Source organism: Cryptomeria japonica, chromosome 9, assembly GCF_030272615.1.
Source record: "Cryptomeria japonica chromosome 9, Sugi_1.0, whole genome shotgun sequence".
Taxonomy (NCBI): domain Eukaryota; kingdom Viridiplantae; phylum Streptophyta; class Pinopsida; order Cupressales; family Cupressaceae; genus Cryptomeria; species Cryptomeria japonica.
Window position 1 is genome coordinate 15,288,681 of NC_081413.1, and position 6,498 is coordinate 15,295,178.

The window sequence follows — 6,498 nt, forward strand, 5'->3', positions numbered from 1 at the left end:
CCAACACACTTGATTTATTTGTTCGTAGGAGAAGAAACATGGTTTTTTCCTCTTGGATTTTCATCAACATTCATCCTTGTTCCCTTATCTTTGGCATTGGAGCTTCTCTCTTATTGGGGGATACATTGACTCTTATTTTCTCTCCTATGGGGTAAATATTGATTGTAATTTTGTGACTGAATCAACGCTTAGGAGGACATCTTGAGTCCATGCTTCTCGCATGCACTTTATTTTTCATTTCTTTTTCGCTCTTTTGGAGAGGATTTTTCTCCCACTAGTTTTTCCTCCTTTTCTTTATTTGTGAGAGTTGCATTTGTGTGAGTTGCATTGCCTTGCATTGGTTTGTACATGACTACTTGATCAAGGCTTCATTGTCGAGAGTTATTCATGCATGCATTTTGCATTCATTAGCTTATCCCTAAGTTAACTTAAGGGGGAGGGGGGGGTGTTGGAGTAATTAGGATATTTATCTAATTATTTATTAATAAGGTCATTTAATTTATTTTTCACTTACATTAAACTTAGGTTTTTTTTTTTATCTAGAGTTTTCTTTTTTAGCATTAGTTCTAGTTATAGTTGAGCTTAACTTAGCTCCTACGTTGCATGGTTATAGTTCTTCTAATTTTAGCATTAGGTTATTGCACCTAGGGTTTAATTCATCCTTTACAAGGATTAATTCATTCATTGCAATTACAGCTCCAATATTGTGTGTGCAATAATACAAAAATCTCTGGTTGTTATAGACAATATTATCTATGCTTGATCTCTTTTGTATGATAGGTGTTTTTCTTGTAGGTGAATCTTGGCTCCAATGGTTGATCATCAAATTCTATGTTTCCTTTTTATACCTAACTATTTAAGACACAAATCTGATGAATACTAAGAGGGGGGGTGAATTAGTATGCCAAAATATAATGTAAACAAACTTTTAAATAGTTTAGCAGATAATCGGTACAACAGATTCACTAATAAACCGGTTAAGATAAATGTTGTAGTCACATAAATCTGTCCACTTAATTAAATGAATATTTAATATTTATTTGATTATTTAACCATCAATTAATAATTAATTAAATTAATATTTAATTAATTCATCTTAACCCTTTTCTCCTATTAATTAAATAAATTATTCAATTTATTTGATTTAATTCACTTAACCAAATTCAGACCATTAGTTAAATAAATAAATCATATTTATTTAATTAAATATTCTCTCACATTTAAATAAATTAATATTTATTTAAATCCCCCAAAATCCCACCTCTCACATTTAAATAAATTAACATTTATTTAAATCACCTTTATCCTCCACCCACTTGCATTTTCCTACAAATGCAAGTTGCACAATTATTTTAAATAAATTATTTATTTAAATCACCTTTATCCTCCACCCACTTGTATTTTCCTACAAAAGCAAGTTGCACAACTATTTTAAATAAATTATTTATTTAAAATCCTATTTATCCTCACCCACTTGAAACCTTTAATGGTTTCCCTTAAAGTCTTTAAACTTGATGGCTTTAAAGTCTTCAAACTTGATGGCTTTAAAGTCTTCAAACTTGATGGCTTCCTTCTATAGTCTTCTTAAGCCTTTAATGGTTTCCCTTAAAGTCTTCAAACTTAATGGCTTCCCTTAAAGTCTTCTTAAGACTTTAATGGTTTTTCTTAAAGTCTTCAAGCCTTTAATGGTTTCCCTCAAAGTCTTCAAGCATTTTAATGCTTTATCTTCCTTTTTCTCATTTAAATAAATTAATATTTATTTGAATATTTATCCAAATGCACATTACACCATTTAATTGAAATAAATGATTTTATTTTAATTGAAAATACCAAAATTTCTCCCACTTGCATTTTCCTACAAAATCCACTTGCATGCCTAAACCCCTTCTAGATTCTTCCAAACCTTTCCTAATTAACCTAATCCATCCCCTAAATATTGTCACATTCCTTAGCAAATTGGAGTCACTTCTCAAAGACTCCAAAGTCTTTGAAAAGCAATTAATGATTTGTGTGTTCAACAAATTAACCTCTAAAGTCTTCCAAACCACTTATGGCTCTTACATGACCATTAATGGTTAATTCCACTTGCACCCATGGTTAAGGACTTTGACCCCTAACTTGACCCTCATGTAACCCATGTGTCTCTTCAAAGCATTTATTTCTTTGACTAGGGTAACCATCATGTCCCCTCAAGCATTTAATGTTCCTTATCTCTCCTCTCAAGCCTCCTCATGGTGACACTTGTCAACATGGGATTGGGTTGAAAGTCTCACATGGATTGAATATCTTTCAATCCTAACCCTTGTTAAGATTACTCAATCTTAACCCTTCATTTCCCCATTTCTTCTATAAATAGAACCCTTCTCCTCAAGCAAAGAGGAAGAATTAGAGTATTGTTGTTATATTGGCATTAGCATAGAGCTTTCTCATAGCATCACTATCTACACTTGCATAGCATTTGCTTATCATATTCAACCATCTTGAATCTCCATATGGCATCCATGGCTAGTGCTAAAAGCTGAGAGCTACACTCATTTGGGACTTGGAGAGGAGAGGAACAAGGGAGGAGCAACTATGAGCATCTTGATTAGCTATTTTATTCTATGTTTATATGCTTTCTATTTCATGCTTAATATCTCTCTTGATATGCCTGTTTAGGATAATCTTTTGTTGCTAACACTAACATTTGTTTCTTGTGCTCTTGTGTGTGTTGCCATCAAACAGATTTTCTCATCCTTTTTGCAGAGCATCAAATGCAAACCAAATAGAAAATAAAGCATTCACCCACAAGAGCACAATCACCATAACATAAGATATTTGACATGGAAACCCAAATGGGAAAAACCACGGTGAGCAGAAACTCAAAAGTAACTATCTACAGAATAGAAACTGGACCGGTTAAGGTCATACAATGTTCTTCACTAGAACAGATCCTGTTAGGAATCTAGATCTCTGTTAGGAGATAAGTCCTGTTAAAGACTACCTTGTTAAAGGATTTTATATCCACAGTTGTGAACCACCTTGTTAGAGGATTTACAAAGGCTTTGCTGAGCCTACCCGGTTAAGGGTTTCAGACTTGTGAAAGATAGTAGTAATCAACAAGTGAATGATCTAGATAATAGCACAGTATGCTTAGTTAGATCATTGACAGCTCATTGTTAATGCATTTCAGCATTACTTCAGTCTTCAGTATCTCCACACTCTATCTCTTCACACAGACCTAATCTTCTCTTCGATGATCGCACATAACCTTTTTCTATTCTATCTCTCATACATCACACATCTCACATGCAAACCCTAGACATGATGTCCTTATAAAAGAATCTGATTTCATGTGGATCCAATAGAATTAGACTACAAGTTCCTAGGTACAATGCATCTAGACACATTTGGTAACACGACACAAGAACACTTCCAAAGTGTCAGTGGATGATAACTCATCATAGAGTAATACCGGTTAATACAATATACCGATTACTGGTTGTCAAAAATGAAGACTGGTAGATCATAGTGTTCTGATCAAAAAGTTAACTATCGCTTGAGATCCTCAAACCGCTTGGGATCCTCATACTACTTGGGGTCTTCATACCGCTTGTGGTCTTCATACAATCTATGATCGGTAAACCATTTTCTGCAAAACATTGATAGTCTAAAGACTATACATTCAATAATACACAATACCAGTTGGAACAATTACCGGTTGAGCATAACTCATACATCAAGAAAGTGTGTGTCCATCAATGACAATCAAAACATCATAAAAATGCCAAAAATATCCCCCTTTGGCATTGATGGCAACACTTAGGACAATTTTGACATCTAAGTGTTTTTACAACAAAAATGTCATAATATAATTTACTCCCCCTAAGCATATACACTACCCCTTTTGCAAAAATTACAATGTACACTACTCCCCAAAATGGTAACATTCACCAAAATTTTAATGTACACTACTCCCCCTTTGCAAACAATGACAAAGTAATGCAAAGTAACCCCTTTTTGCTTATATAATAAAATAGAGTAGATGTTCATGACAATAAGGAATGAAATTTCTCAAAAACAGATTTAAAGTCCTACATAAAAGTTTTCATGGCCAATGTCCATGAATCAAGTAAGGAGGTAGCAACCTCACTTTCAGTCTTCATCTGGAATGCCAATTCTTCCATTGCATCAATGGTACTCATCTCTTGAGTTACCGTGATATCTTCCAGGTTGAGAAAACATTTCTGAAGAATCTATAGTCTTGGCAATAGGAGCAAGTGTAGCTCCTGCAAATCTTGAGTCTGGTTGCTGATCTCTAAGTCCATCTTGTCTGTCTGATGCTGATAATGATGAACATTTTGTCCATACGTAGTGAATGAATCATATGGCATCTTGAAATTGCTGATATATGCTTGTAACTCTGATTGGAGTTTAGCTTTTTGTTTAAGCAAATCATCATAAAATAGATGGGGTTGGCAGATTTTACTCAATAGTAATTTACCTTCACCCATAGCAACACTGATGTCATTCTGCTGCTTCAGTAGTTGTGTCCTTAGTTCATTCATTTGCTTGACTAAGGAAATATTGAGTGCCTTTTTCATGGTTCTTCTTTGCAGTTGCTTTAGCAACATCTTCCAAGCATTGTATAATATGTCAACTTAACACATAAAAACATTGTATAATATGCCAACATAATGAAAATGTAAATCTTTTGTAATTTACATAAATGAATTCAAGACAAACCATAAATTAAAGACACATGCTTGTCAGGAACGAAGCAATATAGATTTAAACAAAACATCATTTAATTCTATTTGCTCTAACCAAAGATATGTTAACATATTATCCAATTTTGAAGAAGTGAGAAAGGAAATAGATAAATGATAAGGAATGAGGCATTAAGCATAGTATCTACGCAAGTGCATAGCATTTATAGGGTCTTTATGAGGTGTACCATCTACATCCACTATTTTGTAAGCACCTGATCCATAATCTTCAATAACGATATATGGTCCAAGCCAATTAGGACTGAATTTTCCCTTTTCTTCAAGTAAGGCATTCACATTGTGCTGATTCTCATAGAGCACTAAGTTACCCACTGAGAAGGAACGTTGAATAAACTTATCATTATAGCTTCGTTGTAGAGTTTTGTGATACGCTTGAATATGCTCAAGAGCATTTATACACTGTTCATCAAGCATCTCAAGCTGTTGAAGTCTTTGTTCTCTATAGGAGTCATCATCTATTATACCTTTGAGAGAAACTCTAAGTGATGGAATCTCTAATTCTAAAGGCATAATAGCATCAGCACCATAAACAAGATTATAAGGAGTAGTTCCTGTGGCAATTCGTACATTCATTCAGTAGGCCCAAAGAGCATAGATTAGCTGAGTACTCCAATCCTTACCATGCTTGTTCACGGTTTTGCGAAGAATTTGTTCGATTATTTTATTGGATGATTCAGCTTGACCATTTGATTGAGGATAGTATGGTGTAGAAAATCAATGTTTAATATGATATTTCTTGAGGAATTGCTTCATGTCTTTATTCTTAAATGATGTCCCATTATTAGAGATTATAGTGGAAGGTATCCCAAATCGAGAAATAATGTTTTCTAGAAGAAATCGACAAATCACTTCGGCTGTAGTGGAGCGAAGAGGAACAGCTTCTACCCACTTTGTAAAGTAATCTGTTGCGGTTATAATGAAAATATGTCCTTGAGATGAAGGAGGAGAGATTTTACCGATAAGATCCAACACCCATGCAGAGAAAGGCCAAGAAGCTACCTGAGAACGGAGTTCTTGGGCAGGAGCATGAATCAAATTATTGTGTTGTTGACATTGATGACATTTCTTAACAAATGAAAAAGAATCCTTCTGCATAGTTTGCCAATAATATCCCATACGAAGTAATCTTTGAACCAAGGATTTACCTCCAAAATGCCCCCCACAGGCACCTGAATGCGCCTCTTCAAGAGCAATAGGGATTTCTGATTTGTTAAGACAGCGAATGAGAAGACCGTTATAACCCCTTCGGTAAAGAACATTAGAAAGAATGATATACCTAGCAGACAACTTGTGAATTCTAGCCCTGGTGTTCCTATTGGCGGAATCAGGAAAGGTACCATCAGTCAAGTATCTTACGATATGTGAGTACCATTCATCTGAGTCTATGAAGTCGCAACATGTCACCAGGCTGGAATCATCTACAATAGCTGGAGAAGTAAGGTTGTGAATAACAAATTTAAGATCAACCACAGGGTCCTCTAAAGATATAAGAGAAGCCACACATGCCATTGCGTCCGCATGTCGATTATCTTTTCGAGGAACAGGTTCTATGGTGTAAGAATCAAATTTTTGTAACAAAGAGATAGCAAGGTCTTTATATTGTGATAACTTGTCTTGTTTTGCTTGATACAGTCCTGTTACTTGTCTTATAATCAGTTGAGAATCTCCAAAAATATGTATGTGTTTTATATTCAGAGCTAAGGCTGCCTTTATTCCTGCTATAAGAGCC